The 22,078-nt window shown below is 38.6% G+C and overlaps 1 protein-coding gene across 43 annotated transcripts in view; it reads left to right on the top strand.

The window, feature by feature from the left end:
- ZBTB20 (zinc finger and BTB domain containing 20) overlaps positions 1–22,078 on the top strand; it is a 762,566-nt gene that overhangs the window by 393,295 nt on the left and 347,193 nt on the right. For all 43 annotated transcript variants that reach the window (XR_008298139.1, XM_053221871.1, XM_053221870.1 and 40 more), the window contains one exon: positions 13,887–13,934. The gene's annotated coding sequence lies outside the window, so the exon portion shown is untranslated. The remainder of the gene's footprint in view (positions 1–13,886; positions 13,935–22,078) is intronic.

The raw sequence follows: 22,078 nt of genomic DNA, 5'->3' as shown, positions 1-22,078 counted from the left end.
CACTCACAATATGTTAGGCACTGAACCGAACATGCATGAGATATGAGTCCTGCCCTCTGCCTTATAATTCTGTGCACCACAATTCATAAGGCATAACATGACCATGGGCTTCTGGGCCGTATGGGGCAGACAGACTACAGGACACCTGTGCCCCACATTTGCAGGTAGATTGTGTGAATAAGTCTTAGTATCTGTGGAGCCTGGGAGAACGTGAGGTTTGGGTGTCTGTTTCAACTCTAGAATAATACAGAAAACTCAAGGGATTCCTGCAGGGATACTTTGAGATAAGTGGTAGACTAGAAATAAGTGATGGGATGAGGAGAGAAAAAAATCTCGTTCCGGCTTCTCCCACTGTGTCCCCTCCGGGAGAGCCTGTGCCACTGGGAGGGGGCCAGGTTCCTCCGTGTGGTAGCTTTGAGTTCCCGAGGTTTTCAGAACTGCTCAGGGAAGGGTATGGCATGGATAGAGAGACTGTTTTCTTGTGAAGACAACAGGACAATATGCAAAAATGGGCCTCTCATGAATAATCAGCAAGGCTGCTGTGGACCTGGGACATCCTGTAGTGCTGAGTACAGTGGTGCCAGTGCCGTTTGTCACACTGCGGGGAGGTGTGATGGGGGATGGGGTTGCTTGACTGAGAGTAAGAGAAGCCAGAGATTCTATCCTACTCTCCGACAGTTTCTTGGTTAGCTCAAACTGGTGTGCGTTAGAGGCACAATTGTAACAGTGACATAAAAATTCCAAATAGCCCTTCTGAATAGATACACATTTAGAAAATGCATAATAAATGACATATAGTGAAAATGTAAACAAGCCATTTAATAACATTTTAATGCTTGATTCTGATCTCTTAATTAAAATGTGCATAAAAGAAAACAATGGTAGAACATCTGTGTGTGTTATTGGGATAGCAGGATTTATGCTGCACCCTGGGCTTTTTTGTCCGCTTCTCAGTGTGTGTGCACACATGGGAGGGTCTCCTCTTTGAGGCACAGTTCCCTGTTGGAGCCCCACGGGTTCCGTGCTCCCACCCACCATCTCTCGGCAGTGGCTCCCTCCTCTTTCTTTCCTCTTATGTTAAATACTATGGGGCTTGTCTGCTGCTGCAGTCAAACCGCTCTCAGCATTCGATCTGAAAGCCACTCTTCACCCCACCCCTATAACCTGAAACCCTGACCTAACCCTGACTCACCCTTGTTATCTCAGCAGATGTACACAGCATTACCTAATGGTTTTGGCCTCACTGCATAATCTCAAAGAGCTCTGGGGAGAGCATGGCCCTTTGTATCTGTGACCTTGCCACAGTTATTACCCAGCTGGACACTATGTGGTTTAGATGTTAAAGACAGAATTTCTACTCACCCCTGGTGGTGATTGTTTAAAAGTTGTTATTCATCTGGGGGATGGATCTCCGAGCTTCATTTGGCCCAATAGTTAAATGAGAGTAGCCGCATCACAAAAGTCGAGGCTTACTAAGTGCTTTAAGATCCTCCAGTGAAAATGTTACACTATGAGATGCTTTCATTTCTATCATTACTTGGAACACACCTGATCACCAAAAAGTTGGCCTTTGATTAAACAAGCATAAAAAGTACCTTACTTCTTCTTTTACTCCCAAAAGAATTATGTATCATTTATACAATGGAAAGACACAGCCAAAAGGTCTTCTTAAACATATAATAATTAATATTTAATGGCCTCCTTTATGAGGAGGACATTGCTGTGGGACTATCTCTAATCCTCACAATGTTCCTACAAAATGAGTGGTTTTATTCTTCATTCCACAGGTAATGAAACTGAGATTCAGATCCATTTAAGTGATGCGCCTAAATCTATATTGTTAATCAGTGGAAGACTTGGGATTAAAATTCAAGTCAGTCTCTCTCTCTCTATCAAGGCCACAATCCTACCATGGTATCAGGCCCTTTCAACGCTAGCTCCCATTTCCTGGAGACAGTAGCTAGATCGAGTTCTGAAAGAGTTAAGTCAAATGCACCCTGTTTGTGACAAATGTCTGAAACTTGTTTTTATAACTTGGATTTAATTCACAAATAAAGAGTAATTATCAATATGTCACAGATGAAGAGCTGCATGTATGGATCAGTGCAATTTCTGTTCCTTGGCTTATGGATGCAGTATGCCCCAGGGAGTTTCACAAACCCACATGGCATCTCCTGGTGCTGGGTTCTGTGTAAGCTGAACAACGTGTAAAACTCCTGTGTGTCGGGATAGCTCACAACTGGTTACTATCCGAGGAAATCTGTATGAAATTACCATAGACATGTTTTCTTTTCTGAATTTGTTCTTAACACTTCACTGGGAGTGAAATACCATTTTTTGGTACTGGCTTTGGATTTTTTGATAAGATGTTTATTTTTGGAAGTGTTGTCCCAAGAGTAGAAGAGGGGGTGCAGTTCTTTCTTCCCTTTGCTACCCTCCTTTTGCCTTCTTGTGCCTCTATATCCCACCTGATTCAATTTTATCAGTTTGACATGATCTTTTGATGGAGAAGACGTACAATGTTCATAGGCTACAAGTCATTAAGACTTTAAATCACATAAGACTACCCTTGGGGTGATTTGGGGGGCCTGAATTTTACATGTTTCAGTTTTCTATTAGAGGGTTTGCACTAGAGCTCACACCTGTTCCACTCCCCTTTATTTTTTTCTCAGTCTGAGAGGACCTCTGCTTTAGGCGTATTATATATCCTGAAACAGATTTATATCATGCTTAGGCTGTGGTACTGGGGTGGGGGTGGGTCATAAAGGCATTCAGATGTGTATTAAGGGAAAACATCATGATCTAGTGGGAACAACACAGGGTGTGGAGTATCATAGGAGCTCAGCTTCTTTGCTTCCTAGCTGTGTAGCTTTGAGTGAGTTATGTAGTAGTCAGGCCTCAGATGTTTTATCTGTAAAATGGACATGAACAAGAATACCTACTTTGTAGAGCTATTGTGCAGACTAAATGATATAGCACATTTATAACATTTGGAAGCAGGCCTGACTCGCATTGAATGTTTGTTGGCTACTTACATTTCATGCAGCAAAGAAAGGGGAAAATAGGAAAAGAGTGGAAATTAGAAGGTGATAATTGGGTTTCAGGTCAGCATAGTAGAGCATTTATCTAGAGAAGGCAGAGTCCTGGGTTCTGCTTCCAGGTCTGCCGCTAGAAAGCCGTCAGACCTTCTCTCTTAACCTCTCAGTGTCTCTGTTTCCTCATCTTAAAATGAGTAAGTCAGAATGCATGATCTCTATTTAGCTATATAGTTTCACTTTCTGAAGATTTTTCTCCTTCCCAGGGTAGTCTGTGGCTGTCACTCCTGAGTGTGTAAGTCTCAAAGGCCAACAGCCAAGTATCAAAGACAGGCCTATTGTTAACATACGCTTTTCCCTGTACAACTATGTTTACATGTACATTTATGTTCTTGGTATATTTGTCATGTGTCTGAGTATTTATGCACCTGCATGCTTGTTGAAATAAGCACACTAGCATACATTCATACATTTTTGTGGGTATGTGTGTTTATATATAACCTATATATATACAGTATGTGTGTATATATATAAATATATGTCTGTGTGTATGAGAAACAGATGCACTGTAGGCAGATAAAGCAGATAAATATAGATCCAAATAGAAGCAAAGCATATAAATATAGATGTTATATAGAGTGAAAGCAAGCAGATCAGCACCATTTCATTATTGCTTGAAGTCTTTGTAATAAAAGAGTTGAAAATCACTAAGTGACATTGAAATTATTGATTGAATGACACTGTCAGATCAGAAGGCATGGTGTAAGGTAAGAAAATAACCTGTCTTTCAACTTTGAGGAGCAATTAGCAGGAAGATTTGTTACTTTTAATTATTTGATTTATGAAAGTTTTTAGATGGTATGTAGTGTGATGTTTTCTTAAGAGTACAGATATGTCACCTTTCCTAAAAATACTACCAGACAACAAGAAATAATACACAGGGAAAGAACACCTATTCCAGTCCTGAGAAAGGACTTGACGAAGGTGACAAGATCCCTTTTGTTTGCAGGCTGTGACTGGCAGCCCCTTCCCATTCCTAGGTTCCTACAGACAAGTTGGTTTTATTCTACATTATTTCTCACAAGCCCTTTGAAGTCTGTAAGGAAACTCACCTAAGGGAGATATTTGAAGCACAAGGCCAAAGTCACCATTGTTGAGTTATTTTTGTGGGTACGCTTGCAATTGTGTTTAGTGAGTGTGTTGTGTGAGTAAAACTGGGCTGTCCCATCTGTTACTTTCATGTCACTGTTTTTACCAGTCAAAATAATTGTTTGTGAGTTTTTGCTTTATTTTGTTTTGTTTTAGCAGAGAGGGTATTGTGAGTTATTTTTAGCAGGTTTGATTTAACTGTGTAATTTTTTTTAACGTTGCAAGTTATTATCTTGGTCATGCATTTAAATACTATTTGAAAATAAGGAGGGCCTCCTATTTTCTCTCAAATCTCATCTGTTTCCTTAAACAGATCTCATCTCTTCTTCGGCTTTGTTGTTAAGACCATGCAGAGAAGCTAACATTTGAAGAAAGTCCTTGAAGTTGTGCAGATATGAATCTTGCTTTTGCCTGAGCAAAACTGTCAATGTTGTTGTTGTTTCTTTTTCTGTTGTTTAGTTTACTGTAGCTTTTCCTTATAAGGATGAGAAAAGAAGGCCAGGAAGACACTCTAGTTCTCTCCTGTTTCGTGCTTCTGCTAAGCCAGAAGTTAGTATTTCTTCCTTCCTGCTCCCAATCAAATTTAGACTTAAGGCAGACAAGGAGGAAAGGACAAAGCAAAGGATGTATTAAAAGTTGAGGAATAAATGTGTGCTGCCGAAAGAATTATTAATTCATCCTTTCAAATCTGTTTGGCTACAATTACTTTATTGTAAAGTTCTTCACCAAACTAGGATTTTAAAAACATATTTGAAACATGTCCCCGGGGGCTTGAGAATAGTACATCTCATACGCACACACACACACACACACACACACACACACTCTTTTCTTTCTTTGTTCTTTCCTTTTCTCCTGCCTTAACATATTTATTGTTTAGCTTTTGACAAGTACTGTATATAGTAAATTACCAGAAATTTTGGCAAGGGAAAAAATTATATACACACACACAAATCATATATACCCATATACACACATACACACAGTCATTAAATTGTTATGTATTAATCATCTGATTTGATATGAATTATATTTTTTAAACTATTATCTAGTTATTTAGTATAAATCTTTAAAGAGATTTTTATAAATACTCAAATGTCTGATTTAAAGGTTCCCAGGAAATTGTGCATTTTCTTATCTATGACAAAAAAAAAAAAGCATTTTCCAAATATACATTTAGAAAACAGGGATTTATTGGAACCAAGAGCAAAGCAAGAACCTGTTTCTTTTTAGGAGTCATTTACCCTTCCCACCTCCTACTTGGAGCTTGTGGTGGCTCTCATCATTGGCTTTGTGGTGTTTTACAGTGTACCTGTGGGCCTGGGAGTCAAACAGGTCCTGATCCTCACCTGCACAACTTTTTAATTGGCTGTGTCCTTAAGCAGGTTAGCTGACAACCCTGAGACTAGGTTGCTAATCTCTAAAACTTAAGCCAATCTTACTTACTTCACGGGGGGGGGGGGGGGGGGGGTTACATTAAATGGAATAATGTTAATGTGTTAATGAAGTACATGGCATGTAATATGTACTAAGTAAATGCTAGTTTCCTCCTGGCCTATTAATTTTAATGTGAGTCTGTGACTTCCTCCTGTCCCTCATCACCACTGTGAGCATCTTTCTGCAGCCATTAAACACCAGAGCCAATGCCAGAGAAATAGGAGCAATGGGTTTAAAAAAATTATTGATTATGCAATACCCACCCTGAAAATGGGCATATAAGGAAACCATCAAAATTCCTGCCTCCTATAATTGTAAGTTTTTCTAGTTAGCAAATAAGAGCAAAAGACTTTTCAACACAGCGTTGCCAAAATCCTATTCAGATCGATAGAACAGAATGAAATATCTATCCAAGTGATGTACATTAAACCTTTTAAAATAATAGGACACCTTTTTATTTTATTGCTCACTCGTATACCAGGCTAATGTCCTTCATCCCACAGTGGATGTTGTTCACCTCAGCTCACTGTACGTTTAGACTCCTTAATTAGCACCTACTCTTTTTTGGGAAAGGTATGTGGTCAGAATCCAATGTCGTTGAAATTTCTGAATAGTTGCTTTATGTTTTCTCTTTTAAGGAATAGGGAGGGAAAAAATACTTCCCAATCTAAGATATTTGGAGCTATGTTTCAGCCTAGAGCTGATCGTTTTAGCTGATCGTTTGTAAACCCCATAAGAGTTAACATTTATAAAGGAAACAATGACACAATCTTAATTACAATGATTCTGGCAGCAACATTCCTGTTATCCAGGGACTCTTTTTCTCGAAAAAGTCCAAGTTTTCTTTTAACCTCCTCAGACTTCGCTTTCTGTGCAGCTGCAATTTTGGTATGCAACTCTTTCTGACTTTTTTTTTTTTTTTTTTTTTTTTGGGAATTGAGAGCGTTTGGCCAGTATCATGAAGCCACATTCAGCCACTAGGATTTCTCCCGACCTGCTCCTGCTATGCCATAATTAGTCCCAAAATAACTGTGTCTGTGGAATGGAAAGAAAGAAAAGGGAAAAGAAAGGTGACCTGGTGTAGTGGGAAATGAGTGGTCTGGAGATTTCTTGTGACAGGAGGCTCCAGTCTCATCGACGATGCAGTTCTCTACAGCTGTGACATTCTATGACGGACCCTACAAGTTGTCAGTGTCCTGTTGCACATTTTATTTTTTAATTTGAATATATACCAAAGATATATTTATTGTATATTGTTAAATTTACAATTTCTCTTCCTTTATGATTTCTGAAGCTCTCAAAGCACATCAGCAAAACAATGATGTTTATGAGGAAGAGTAACAAATAAAAGTTGGTTCTTCAGATGCAAAGAGAGAAAGGAAAGCATTTGAGGTCAGGAATGGGCATGAATGAGCTAGAAACAGAGTTAAAAGTGACTCTAATTAAAGACCCAAAGAATAAGAGGAAGACGGGAAAGAGGAGAAACGACTAAAGATAAAAAATGAAGTATAAGATAGTTTTAAGGTGAACATTGTTACATAATGTAAGGATTCCTTATCAAAGAATCATTTCAAATCTTTCTCTATGGCATTTAAAATAAGACACATCCTGGGGCGCCTGGGTGGCGCAGTCGGTTAAGCGTCCGACTTCAGCCAGGTCACGATCTCGCGGTCCGTGAGTTCGAGCCCCGCGTCGGGCTCTGGGCTGATGGCTCAGAGCCTGGAGCCTGTTTCCGATTCTGTGTCTCCCTCTCTCTCTGCCCCTCCCCGTTCATGCTCTGTCTCTCTCTGTCCTAAAAATAAATAAACGTTGAAAAAAAAAATTTTTAAAAAATAAAATAAAATAAGACACATCCTGAAACTAATATTACACTATATGTAAACTAACTGGAATTTAAATTAAAACTTTTAAAAAAGAAAGAACGGGCTAAAAATAAATAACTAAAAATAAAATAAAGTAAGATTCCATTTATACAACATTAACCTCTTCTATGCTGTGGGGAAGTGAACTGTGAGCTTTAGACACTAGTCCCAGCTTTATCTCAAAATATATGTCCCTGAGAAAATTACCTCTCAAACCTCAGAATCTTCATAAATGAAATAAGGGGTCCAGCAAGTTCTCATTCATGTTTTAGAATTCGTGAAATGAGATGACACATGGGATGGTCTTGTCAACATACTGCCTGAATGCTTATTTAAGGGAGTTGCTGAGTTTGAGGAGATTATATCATTGACCGAAGTTAAAAAAAAAAAAATTTTTTTTTGAAGGTTTTGACTGAAATGTTGCCTCATCCCAGATGGACTAGCAGGTAGCCCCGCTCTCTAAAAAGTACCGCGGCTGCCACTGCCAAACACGCTTTTAGTTGAGTCTTCAACTGGAATTTCTGACAGATTGCCCATGCAACTTTTCCTCTAAAGGTCTCATTCTCCAATTAGCTGAAAGATGGCATTTCTGACTTTGTAATCCAGAATTTTTGTTCATATAAAACTCCTGTTTAACCAAGAAAATGGAATTCAATACATTCTTGGTTGCCCTGCTATTAATTTAAATTTGCATAACCTAATCAAAACTCAACCTGCCTTGCCCTTCAACAACAACAACAAAAAAAAAAAAAAAAAAAAAAGCAACTATATTCTCTCCCATTACTAAATGGCTACATTCTTCTCAGTATTTTTTAAAAGATGAATTATGTTGATATCCCATGACCTTCCCTTTAGAATGTGTCCATGGAAATTAAAATGGACTTTTCTGTGCCCAAGACTGAAATGAAAAATAGTCCAAAAGGGCTGGTGGAAATGAACACGAAACTTCGCTGATGCTATCAGCATTATAATTTTTGTTAAGCTTTTTTCCAGTAAAATGGAACTGAAGTCAACTGTCCCCAAATAACTGCCCGATTCTTCCTCTATATCAACCTTTTGTGTCTACAGATAAATGATAGAGAAATACAGCTTAAGATTGCCTGTAAATCATTGGAATATGTTTTTCCGAGGCTTTTCTGGTTACTTTGCCCACAGTGACGTGTCTCCTATAATCATTTTACTGTTTCGACAAATACTTGCTGAGCAGAGAGAGTGCGCCAAACACTGTGCTAAGTGCTCAGCATACAACCGTGTGCACACAGCTGTCAATTAATTAAAGCATCCCTGGCAAATGGATGGAGTAGGCATCTGTTTAATATTGAATAAGCTAAATTGGGTGGAGGAGATGATTGGACGATCAGAAATGAAACCTCAGACTCTTGTTCTTTCTTCTGGACGACCTCATGTGATTTTTCCCCGTCACCATTTACAAACCCGCATTCAGAAAGGAAACCAGCTCCCTGCCTTGCCCTCAAGCTGGCTGCTAATAAAGAAAATGTCTGCTTATCTTCCTCACATTAGTAGTTGTTCTCAGCCATTGGAGGGCACTCAGGTACAGGAAGGTCCCATGCCTAGCAGCAGAATCAACTTCACCCTTCCTTTCCAGCCTATAATTTGGGAGCTCACTGTATAGCAGGGGAAACACTGAGGACTAGGAATGTCTGCCATCATCCTGATCAAAAGTTATATTTTGAGTGCTCTCCATAGGCATAATATAAGAAATTATTTAAATTTCTTTTTCAAGTGTTGTTCATCAGTTTAGAATCTTTTCTCGTTCTGCCCATTTCTCTTTGACATTCCTGTCTTAGGCAGTTCTGTGGAGCCAAATAATTTGTGGCATATCTTCTCCCAAAGTAAAATAGTGACCTATTCAAAGATTTCTAAATGCATCCTTTATGCAGTTTTCAAAGGAGATGGGTAGAGTGGGACATATTTCTCTTTGCCCCATGTGTCTTTCAAATAATATCTGTGACTAGGTAAACCAGTCGGACCATCGCATTGGCTATCATAGATACAGATTTCCAAATGCACAGAGAGAATCATAAATAAGTGCATACGGAGAAGTCTGACAGTTTAGTGGAATTGCTTTCAAGTCATTTGACACATTAGTACTTTCAGACATTCACCTGTCAGTGATCCTCATTAGAAATAAGATTGGAATATTGGGGTCACTAGCTCAAAGTCCTTTTTTCTGAGACCTGAACAACAACCAAAAGAGCTAGAGGGAATAAGAATGAAACTATTCTGGACATTAGAACTGTTTCTCTAAATGAGCTCTTTCTCTCTTTCCTCTGTTCCTCTTTTTTACCCTCTCCTTTCCCTCCTTTCCTTTTCCTCCCTCCCCCTCTCGTTCCTTTCTTTTGAGTGCTATGAATTCATTAGATGGCATAGTGTAAATCAATAGTAAACGCTAACCGCCTACTCTGTACTCAGTTACGCAACATCACATAACCGGTACACAGAGACAAAAAGGGAAAAAGCACACACAGCCTTTACATTCAAAAGCTCTTGCATAATTTTACTTTTCCACAGCCAAAAAGAAAAAAAAAGGAAATAACAGATGGGGAAACTTACAGTTTTTTTTTCCCTTTTCTCAGACTGTTGAGGAGGGAGTTAGTTAACATCCGTGGCCATTTCTAGTTGCCCTAGGCTGCAGCAAAACATCCCATAATTGTCAGTGCCTCAAATGGCTTTAAACAGGATTTTGTGACCCACCATGATGTGGTAAATTTTCCAAGTAATATAAGACTGAAATTATTCTGAGGTGTTTAATGCTGACTTGGTTTTTACTTGTTTTGTGAAAAATCAACAACATTTAAAGTATGAAATGAATTTTAAAATAGAGGATAAGGAAGACGGCTGTGTGTGTGTGTATGTGTGTGTGTTTGTGTGTGTTTTCATTTGAAAAGTATCCTGATGTAATATTTATGTAAAAAGCCAGTTATATAAACCCTGTCTTTCTCGTGTCTTTTACTTTGGGGGCTGTATAAAGCTCTCATGTTTTTTTCTCATGACAAACTACATTCAAACTCCATAGTCTTAATGAAAAAGAAAACATCTAGATGCTATAGCACACACTTAATTCAAAGTCCGTATAGAATTTATCCCCTAAACAACAGTTCCACTTAAAAACTTGCAGTTTCTGGAATTTTCCTTTTGAACTTTCTGTCACACCATTCCCTGGAACACCTTTGGGTCCATTGCACCACCTTTATGTCTCCTAGTCCCTTTGTAGCCCTTCACTCCTTTCCTACACCCCCGTGTTTTCACTAGAATAACTCCCTTCCCAGCATGAGTGGGAACTTGGTGAGATTTGTGTGAAGTTTATCAGTCTTCCTTCCCTGTTACAATATTTTATTTCATTTAACGGACTCGTGTCCTCTGGGAATCAGACATACACCTGATGAGGGAGGTTGGAGGACTTGTTGATTTTGTTTTATTCTTCCTTTTGAGTTTCTGCCTATTGAATAGTTATAAAATGGATGCCAAAATGGTAGAGACAGCCTGACTAGGCATTGTCGGATATCTGCTAGGGGAAGGTAAGAGCAGATGTATGAGGGGTACTTCTGGTGGTAGTTCTGATCGTTCTTAATGTAATCTGTGAGAAGGTGAAAACAGTCAAGGAAGAGGGCAGACATGAGTAGAACTCTTGAGGCACTTCACCTCCTTGTATTTGAGGTCAATAACATTGCTGTAGGTCATACTTTCCTTCTGGATGGAAAAGGCAGATGAAATGGTTCATTTGATTTTACTGAAGGTAAGAGATGAGTGTTCCTTCACTTAAAAAAAAAAGATTTAGGCTATTTCCTAGTTTGTTTACCTTTCTCTTATGTGTTAGCTATTAAATTTATGACTCCTTTTGTATGGGAAAATCTGGTGCATAAAGATAAAAATCAAAGCCAGGCGAATTTTGTCTGGTTTTTCAGGTTTCATTGCCTGAATTTGTCTCTCTTGCAACAACCGAGTGATCAAGAGGCTTGGGATTATCATGTCTCTGCATCTCTGATGATGGGGGCATCTTTAAGTGTCTTAATGAATCATGAGTAAGCTAGGGTATATTTTTAACCATTTATAAATACACTTCCTGGTTTTTGTCCTTAAAAAAATCTATGGCTCAGGTAGATTTGTTTATGGAAAAATAATGACAGTCAATCAGAATAGTCTTTCACCAGGAAAACATACTCCTATGTATATTTTTTCTAAGTGTCCCTCTACATGTGTTATAGCTGAGTTTAGATTCCAGTATACAATTCGGTTTGTATATACCTGCATCATGTAAAATACCATACTTTATAATACAATTTGAACATGATTATTCCTCAGTAACCAGCGCTCTGTAACACTCTGTATGCAGGGAACGATTTAAAAGACAACTTAGAACTCTATCGATGAGCATTTTCTTGGTTGTCAAAATAGTTGGAAGCATGTATCATAAAAGAAATAGAGAAAAATGTGTTGAAGTAAAATATCTTTGAACTTTTTTTCTGCCTGTTTCTCAGAATAGTTTTCCATTTTCATCTCGGTGGGTTTTTACACTCTCTGGACCATACTTAGGGCAGAATTGACCTTCCGGCATCCAATGGCTGCCAACTAATTCCGTTCAGCCTTCATTTTCAATTGTAACCAGGGCCCTGGAAACAGGCCACTTCTAGTTTTTCTTTTGTAATATGGGATCCAGGCTAAGAAGGGCTAGCAGGCCTACGCCTTATGTTCCCAGGACATGCGAGAAGCTAGGGAGACTTTTAAACATTTTCTCATTTTTCAGAAGTCCTTCACAACACTTTCAACCTAACTTCTCCTTGCTGTTGGCATTAGTAATAGATAGTTTTAAATGCTGTGACATGACCCTTAGCCACTGATTTACCTTTCCAAACAGAATTACTCTAGTTGTGCATATAGTAGCATATAGTAGCCCCTTCATAAATATTTTACCACGTTTTTATGAGCTGATGAGGGACCTGCTGTGGCACTTTCCTCCCAGTGCTTACGCAGGTGAGCAGTAAGCCACGAGAGGAGTAAAGGGATAAGATGAAGTCAGATGCAGCGCTCAAGTCCCAGCAATGGACAGATCACCCCATTTTATAAGAAACACCTTATTATCCTGCCTCTGTCTTTATAAAAGTAGCAAATTGCAGAAGGCAATTTTGTGTATTTCCTAGAGGTCCTTTTCATTGGTCAGTGCTGCGAACAGTGGGTTATTTAAAAAAACATAATTTTTGGCAAGCTACTTTGGTCGTTCTCATTAAGTTTCATATGCAGATGTGTCAGGAACTTAGGAAATTCTGGGTCTCAAACATATTCCTCTTGCACTGTGCTACAGGGTCCTTTGAATCTTGGCTTTTCTCATTTTCCCTGGACAATTATTTTTTAGATTTCTTTTATTTACATAAGTCTTAGGATGATGAATATAGACAAATTTATATAGTTTTTCTTTTACGTAGTTTCATTACTTTTAGTTACAATAATTCCAGATCTTTCTAAATCTATGTTGGCTTCGGTTAGTTATGCTGGTTGTTTTCAAGGCGTCATTCTGGTGGTGATATTGGGGGTGGGAGGTGATCTCTGATAAACCATCTATGGCTTCTAAATTATAAAAGCAGAGGAAAAAACAAGCATGTGGAATTATTGATAGACTGCTGCTTGTTAGGCAAGCAGTTTTTAAAATGCAGATTATATAATATTGGGGGATTTCGTTGCTCCACAGTAGAAGCTTTTTAAATGTTAATTTGGGGGTTGTTTTGTTGCTCTGTGACTTAGCATAAAAGGTTTTGGTTTTAAAAGGTTTCAGTTGACTCGTTCCATTTGTCTTACAGGACTTGGAATATAATACTATACATTTATTTATGCTCATGAAGGAGAATAAGGCCAGTAACTCACAACTCATGAAACCAGGGGGTAAATAATCCATAACTTGCTCTCCCACCACTGCCGCAATATTTATATCCAGAACACAAGTAACAAGCAACCAAAAACAAGAAGAAACCAGTTTGTTTTTATTTACAAAATGTTTAATCAAAAGTACAGTAAAGTTCAAATGGAGCTGCAAATCCTGGTGGTTCACAATGGTTTGATTTATTTTTTCAAACAGACCATGGATAATTAACCATAAAACATAACTTTCCCAATACAAGTTACAGTGCATTTGCAGAAATGGGCAGCAAGTCTTTCACAACTAGTTGCAACTGGCTGGAGCCCCTTCGAGCTGAACATGCAGACTGTTGCACGCGTCACCTTCTCAGCACACCCTTGTATGTTCCTTCCAAAAGGAAGCATCCTTTACTCTTCCTACAGTGTCACCGAGGCACCGTCCCAATGTGAGAGGCAAATGGGTTATTTTACATGATCACCGTGTTGTCGTACATTTATTAAATACCCAGGGTTGACTGTATTCTTTTCATTTCAGAATGTTTCACCATCACTAACTGGATATTTCTCACAACATTGCTGTCTGGTAAGTAACTTTCATTATTTCTAAATGACAGTCTAGAATATTGTGGTGCAAAGAAGTCAAGTACACCTCTCCCAGCCTCTGAAAGAATTCAGCCTGAAGGCTGTGGTGTGTCCATCACCTCCAAGTACTATTTGAACAGAACATATTTTGACATTGGTGAACGGTACATATTTTATATCCAGTTTGTTCATTTGAAATACCATCATTTAGAATGATAAGACATGTGATCCCAAGTACCTACGATCACAGATTTCAACGAACATTTCACAATGATTTTGCTACGCAGAGGTGGAAGCATTCAAAGGCCTTGTTTGGCAGGCTCTCTGGAGATATATATTTCCAAAGGAGACGCCTCAATGGACGTCTCCATGTGGATATTTTCCATGTGGAACATCGGACGCTTTGGCATTAAACAAACAAACACAGAACCTTCCAAACACATCTTGTGATGCTTTCAACTACTTATTATTATTCTATGATAGGCGAAACATTTGAAATGCATTCGCTTCATTTGAACCAATCTGAAAATCAGACCTGATTGCTCTTGTGCACACCCACAAATGGAAGAGGAAAAATGTCCTTTAGGAGCATGAATATGGATAGCCACCTTTTTAATGAATTAATAGGGCCAAGACCAGAGCTGCAAGTGAGCCTCGCTTTGAAAACTTTGAGGTCTACAGGTCTTTTAGTGGAAATTTGTGAAGTTTCCGGAAGGTTGGGACTGTGGCCTTCTTGATTTCTTGAGATGTCTGGCTGAGAGGAAGAGTGCAGGTCAGGACTGAGGGTATATTCGCAGAGCATCATCAAGTCAGAAAGAGCATAAAAGCTGAATTTGTAGAGGTTGGCCTGCCCTGAAATGAGAGGGAGGAAGACGAAAGGGGGTGACTTGCTTGGCATCTGATGAGACTCTGTCTGGCTCCAGCCAGGCCGAGTTAGTCATGAACATCATATTCATCCAAACTTTTAAAAGTTACACTCTTGACTTCACTTTATATGAATGTGCATAAAATGGGGAAAATAATCTCTTGGGGCAATAAAGATAGCTTTCTAACAGGGACTTTCTGTATCCATGGCACATAATCCATAGCTGTCGCTGTATTTTTGTTCCTAATTCTGTCACACATCTACCTCTGAACATATCCATCTCACCAGCGAAGGCCTCAAGCCTTTAGGATTGTAACTACCCCCACCACCACATGTGCATTCCCATGCTTTATTTGTTACACTGACTAAAAGAAACGCGCGTATCAGTGTGAGCGGCCTGAGTCCAGGGACAGGCTTATTTGGTAACTTTAATTTGTTGCTCCCATTGCTTTCATGGCTAAAGGATCTCATCACAAAATGGCCTGAATTTCACACTCTTTCTGGCTTGCAGAGAAGCTGGTTCCTCCCCTATTTCTGTCCAACACACAGAAAGCTCTTTATGTTTCTATGATCAGATAAAATCTGTATTGACGTTTCTTTTCCTGTGGGTGTATTTCGCTTCTAGGTATGAAGATTTAAAGTATCTGGGCAAAGCTGTGTGTTTGCAGTTTCTCTGTTTTTAGTGAAAAGCTCCCTGGGAAAGGAGAGCACATCTTATCCAGTAATGAATAAATATTTATTTTCATTTTAAAATGATACATGTTCATTAAAAATAATTTGGAAAAACACATAGGAGTAAAATGAAGAAAAATACAAGTAATTATTTCTATAATTTAAATCCAATCATTAGTAACCATTTGATGTATTTCTTTACTCTCATTTTTTCCCTGAGGATATATATATTTTTAAAAACATGCTGTAAACGTACTTTCTACAGAATTTCAAAATTTAACCTAAGAATTTTACATGTAATTACATGGTTCTTATAAACGTCATTTTACGAATGCGTGTGTGTGTGTGTGTGTGTGTGTGTGTGTGTGTGTGTGTGTGTATTCATTCCTGAAGAGGAATTGCTTATTTAACCTAAGTGTCCGACAAGAGCATTTTGGGTGTTTTGTTTTACTTTTCACATTTCCACAATATCTTGCATACAAAGAGTAGATGAATCAATCAAAATCAATCAATATTGAGTAAAAGAATGAAAGTTTAAATCAGTATATATTTTTGAATTTTTTATTATGAAAACTTTCAAATACACGAATGTAGACATTACTATAGCAAACTCCCATGTACCCATCACTTAGCTTGCACAATGATGAACTCATGGCCTGCCATTTTCCCATTCTACTACCATGTTACTTTGAGGCAAACCCCAGACATCACAGCATTTAGTCCATAAATATTTTGGGCCCACAAGGACATTTTCATATGTTAATGTTATAAATATTGAGATAAATAGTTCTAATCATTATATATAGGAGTATTTTTCTTCTGAGTATACTGCCATTATGTTTCCTAAAATGTAACAATTGATTAGAAAATCTCAGCAGAGTGTTTCGTAATATTCTTAGATGCATCTGTAAGCCAAAGCACAATTTGGTTGACTAGAGAGACATTTCACACATTTGGCTAGGTTTCATGGGGGAACTTTTCTTTGACATTTTTTTTTTTACTTGCCTCAAATTTAGGATGATAATTTGCTGCTAGTTCTGTATAGCATTAGTTAGACTCATGACGGGATATACACTTGTGTTATATACAATTCTGTATCTGAGGTGAAAGGAAAACATAGTGCTCTGACTAGAAGTCCAGCATGGTTACAGCCAACCCATAGTGGATCAATGTGGCCAACCTACTTAAACCAGACCTAACACTGGATTTAAAAGTATCAGGTTTTTTAAAGATATATTGGCAGAAAGGAAAGGTTTCTTCCTAAGAGGGCATTTACAAAGTCTGAAAAGGGAGGAATTATATATTAATAGTCTGAGTAATTAAAAAAAAGAAAAGCACTGTGTTTGGGGAAGTGAGGGTCAAAGGAGATGGTTCATTGTATAAAAAAGGGCACTCCCTATGTGCTTATATGTATTGTTCTAGTTTACTCTAAGAATGTTTAAAGAATCTAGTTTTCTGTTGCTAGACTAGATCCTTTACACACAGAGCTCCACAGTTGATGAGGGCTCTGGGCAAATTAGGCTCTCCATAGAGAACCTATACTTAGGGTTTAGTCCTGCTGGCCGTCTTTGAATTGCAGTCAGTGACCGTTCAGTAGCAGTGTGTTGTCCAAAAGGTGTATTCCACTCATCAGAAATTCAGGATGTGAGTAACTATGTAACATACTGCATCAGTATAAACTGGATTTATGTGTTACTCAGGTCTATTTAATCTTAGGAGCACATTTTCCATTGGCCTCGAAAGTGAGTAGCTAGAATATTGATGTGCATAACCCTAGGGGAAGAAAAAAAAAAGAGCTTCTCCAACTACACTAAATCTCTAGAAAAATATGACGGCTTACAGTATGGACACATACAAAGTATTTTCAGCCAAAGTTGGTAGAGGAAAGCACATTTGAAAAAAAAAAGAAAGAAAAGAAAAGAAAAGAAATAACATAAGCAATAAACTATCCCAAGCAAACAGAATGCATCTGTAAAATTTGCCAGACTGGATGGTGTAAACAATGCAAACTTTCTTCTTTCCATTTCATTTTTCCCCTCGGTCTTCTGATCCTCTCTATTTCTCCTTTACCCTGATCTGACATTACTACCATTAAAATGTCCTCAAAAGGTCAGGAAACAATCTGATAGCTTGGCATTGAGCCAGGCATTCTAAGGAAAGAGGTAGGAACTAGCCACTATTTTAAAGCTGCAAAGACATTTTACCATACCCCATAACACCCATATTGTAAAACAGCTAACCTTTTCATCATTATTTTTAAGATTGATATTAACAACAAGACAAGTGAAATAAAGGCATAAGTCTTCACTTCTTCCTGCATCCTTTTCTTATGTGTGTTAATTATATAGCTCATGTCATATAAACCAGAATATAAACTGCCTTTTAAAGATAAGAATAAGTTTGCCCTTGGTTCTCTCTAGCTAATGTATTATACACTGCACCCAAGTGAACCATCAATGCCTCATTCTGATAATAACTATAATAATAATTATTATTATTAATGATAGTGTTTGCTTCTTGATATGTGTATGAGGTTTCCTTATGCTTGGCCTTTGGGTCTGGTGTTTGTTCAATTGTTGTTACATTTGTAACTGTATGTACCCTGAAGCTATAAAACAGCATTTCTTGGAATAAAGTAGTACTCCATATCCTCTACACCTTTCCCCCTATGTAAGTTCAGAATCATTGGTGGATGATTCTGCTTGTATAAGGCAGAGAATCCTTTGCAAATGCCTGCATCAGGCCAGGATTTTCATTTTAGACCAAAGACATAGATAGTTGCAAAAGGAAAAAAAAAGCGGTTTATTTATATCATCAGATCCATGTTTCCCGAAGTTGGTGTATTTTCTGGATAAACTTTATTGGATATGTAATACATCATCATGTGCAATTACCATAAGGACGAATTATGACATTCTCTGAGTGAGATACTGGGTGATCCTGCTTTACCTGGAGTGATGAGGGAAGATTGAATACCCCATTCAAGACAGACATTCAAGATGATTTTGCAGCCAGAGCAGTCACTTTACATGGGAAATGCTGAAGAGAAGGCTTAACTTTCTCTTCCTTCATTAGAAATTACTCAAAGCCTGTGATATAAACAACATACTTTGGAGATGGTCTTCTCTTTGGGGACTGCTCCATTTGCAAACCATGCTAGGGTCCACAGGGAATTGGTTCTGTGTGTTCTGTCCTCTTGTGTGAAATATTCTTAACATGCTGTTGATATATACTTTTTGGCCAAAAGTAATTTACTTTTTGGTTTTTGATGACCACTCTGTGAATCAACCTAATGTATTTGTGATGTGGGGAACTGTAACCTCTGAACACTCAGTTTAAAGACTTTTATAATGAATTATTTAAGGACATTTTAGCCCTTAACTGTTTCTCTGTCCACAAACAAGTTGATTGGTTAATCATGTCTTGTTTATTTTTATTGTTGTTGTGGTACACGTTGTACATAAAACAGGAACGAGGCTATTTGTAAGAGTTAATTATAATGGCAAAATTGTACTTTCTCTAACTGTTCTCTAATTTTCTAATGTTTCATTATATCAAGACCTGCACTCTAAGAAGTATGTTTCAGGTTTGCTAGGAAAATAACAAGAGAAAGATAAATCCAGTTCTATAAAGTGATGTCAAGCATAATTTAGCACAACTGCCAATATCAATAGTTCATTCAAGCCCTAGTCCTCCACTCCTGGAGGACTTTGATTTCTGGCCATCCTTTGATAAAGATCCAGAGCAAGGAAGAAACAGAGACTAATTTTGAGACTCTTGGAGGTCTATCTTTTAGGAGGAAATGATGGTTCTAGCGGATTCTTAGGAGCCCAAGTTACTTCTGACATGGCTTCTATAGCTCTTGGTGGAATCAGAACTCACAGTTTTCTGTAGATAGAATAAAAAACCCAGAGGCTGAGTCCTTAAGACATTCTCCATGCCATTCTTTGAACAAACTTTTGCTAATGCTTACTATGTGACAGGTAAATGTGAACTCACTTACCCTTTCTTCTCTCCTTCCTTCCCTCCTTCCTTCCCTCCTTCCTTCCTTCCTTCCTTCCTTCCTTCCTTCTTTCCTTCCCTCTCTCCTGCTGTCCTTCCTTTCCTCCCTCCTTCCTTCCATCCTTCCTTCCTTTCCTCCCTCTCCCCTTCCTTCCTTCCTTCCTTCCTTCCTTCCTTCCTTCCTTCCCTTCTTCCCTCCTAACTCCTTTAATTTTTTTTTCTCATTTAAGCACGGAGAAGTTTCCTTATAGATTGCTAAGGGCCCTGTGCATATTTGCATGAAGCCAAAGATTCTGTCCCTTCTAGGAACTCTGGTTGTCAACTGGTGATCTTGCCTTTGTCTTTTCTCGTAGTTCTGCCTGTGGCGCCTGTCACTAGCAGTCAAATAAGGACAATTTTACCATTCTCTCCTGCTGCTCTAATTTTTTTTTAGTGCCGGTACATGAATTTGTTATTCTTTATAATTCCCTTTGAAGTTGGAAATCCAAGGGGAATCTAAAACCGACCAGATGTTTCTGCTGCTGGAGAGGGAAGAGAGTAGGATTAAGTTTAACAAAAACTTGGTCTCTAGGAAGAAAAATCATTTCAGCTGGAAATCATCTTTAAACGCACTCATTTGCTACATATCTGTTCGTTAATTTACATTTACTAGTCCTTTGTAGACAATATCGCCTGTCAATTTACTCAGGAAAATTCATAAGTTTTGTGAATAGACTCATGCTGTGGTTTGCTCAGGCCTACGTCCCCTTTGGAGTTTTAGCTCTTTCCATTGCTCTGCATATTCCCCTTGCATGCTTCACAAGGAGGGTTGTCTGTGACTGTTGTTGATGTTGCTGAAGGATCACCATCATGTCACATCAGGCTGAGAGGCCGGTTCTGCAAACTGTTTCAAGAGGGTGAGGTCAATGCAGCCTGCGGTTAGGGAGGGAAGGGAAGGAGATTTGCCAGAATGCTTCTCCTTTATGGAGAACTTCATCCACTTTAGGGATATTTAGATCAAAACAAGAATAAGACTGATGAAGACCTTCAGGGTAAAAAAGGAAAGTTTTGTCGTCCCTCAAGGATTCAGTTGATGTTGCAGACAGCATGAATAAACAGATTGGGAGATGAAAAATGGTAGAGAAAGTGAAGTATATGAAGGCACAAGAGAGAAAAGGGCATCTGTGCAATGACGTTTATAGGGCCTCTCTGACTGGACATCCAAAGCTTCAGGCCCCGGTACAAGTGGGAAGAGCGACTGAAAAATTAAATTAGAGGAGAGTCTCAGAAACCAATCAGAACGTTTTGGTGGTTTGCTTAGAACTTCACAAAAGCACTGGATTGCAGAGATGCATTTTTATTTGCTCACTTCCTTCTCGGTCCCTGTCCTGCTGGGTCCTGGCATCACTAGTAGGGTTTCCCAGGTTTCCCGAGGTTTAGTAGGAGGACAGAGAGATCTGCGGATAACTACTTTACACCCCTTCCTTTGCTCCGTGGATTAAACGTTTGGAAACCTTTTCCACACCTCATGAGGGAGGAATACTCACAACCCATAGTTTCTATTGCCCCAGCCTATCTTCATTTTAAATAGAAAGTCTGAGTCCTCAGTAATTATATTAAGCTTCTTAAGCAGCACATATCAATTGCATATACCATTTTAAGCATTTTTTTCAGCCTCTCAAAAGAGAGTAGGGGAAGAGACAGAGAGAAATCACTTAGCAGCTGATTCACTTATTTTAAGCAGCTTTCCCCATTTTAAAATATAAAAAATTCAGGTCCTGGAACATTGGGTGATTTGAATGTTCTGTAAGGATTTGAAAAAAGATTTTTAAAATATCATATGTTCTACATTCAGGGACCCGGATTTTCAATTTAGTTCTAAAAGGAAAAAACAGGTTGAAGTAAGGGAGTTTCAACCTAAACAGTCTCTCTTCTTTCTTTTCATTATTATTAATGAAATAATTATCATTTATATAATATATTATTATTATTATTATTAATTATTATTATTATTATTATTCAAATGGTATGAAAAGCATTTATGTTGGTCTCACTGCTGTGACAGAGCTTAACCTAATAATCCAAGACTTGGAACTTGGTGTTTCAATAAAGGAAACACTGTTTGAGGTATTTTCCATTCAAACCAGCATCAAAAGTTTTTAATTAACACCATCAGAAATTAACGGACTACATGCAGGACAGGGTTCCTTCATGCCCAACTACCGGGAACAAGACAGCAAGCGGGACCCAGTGTGTGTGTTTTTGTTTTATAGTGTATTTTTATTTACTCGCTGAGGCAGAGTCTGAGCTGCACGCAGTGTGGCGGACCCACAAGAGTGAAACCTGAAAGGGCTGCTCAGCTCCAGCAGTTTCATTCTGCTCACTGATGATTGTCCTGAGTTCTTTGTGGTTGTAATTGGTTAGAAAGTTTGAAATTAGCAAGTCCTTGTCAGCCCCTGAAAGCTTTGAAATCACCAGGCTTGGTACAGCTATCAAACCCACTGAAGCCTAATCACCTGTTGGGTGAAGAGCCTCCGAGCAGTGGGTGCCCCGTCCTCAGGCTTTGCCCCAGTGGCACTTCCCCAGCCTCTGGAGCTCTCCGTCCTAGACGGTGGCTTTGTTTGAAG

This window comes from Acinonyx jubatus, chromosome C2 (genome assembly GCF_027475565.1).
Source record: "Acinonyx jubatus isolate Ajub_Pintada_27869175 chromosome C2, VMU_Ajub_asm_v1.0, whole genome shotgun sequence".
Classification (NCBI taxonomy): Eukaryota; Metazoa; Chordata; class Mammalia; order Carnivora; family Felidae; genus Acinonyx; species Acinonyx jubatus.
Note: the sequence above shows the minus strand (reverse complement) of the source record. Positions and strands in the feature narration are given on the sequence as shown.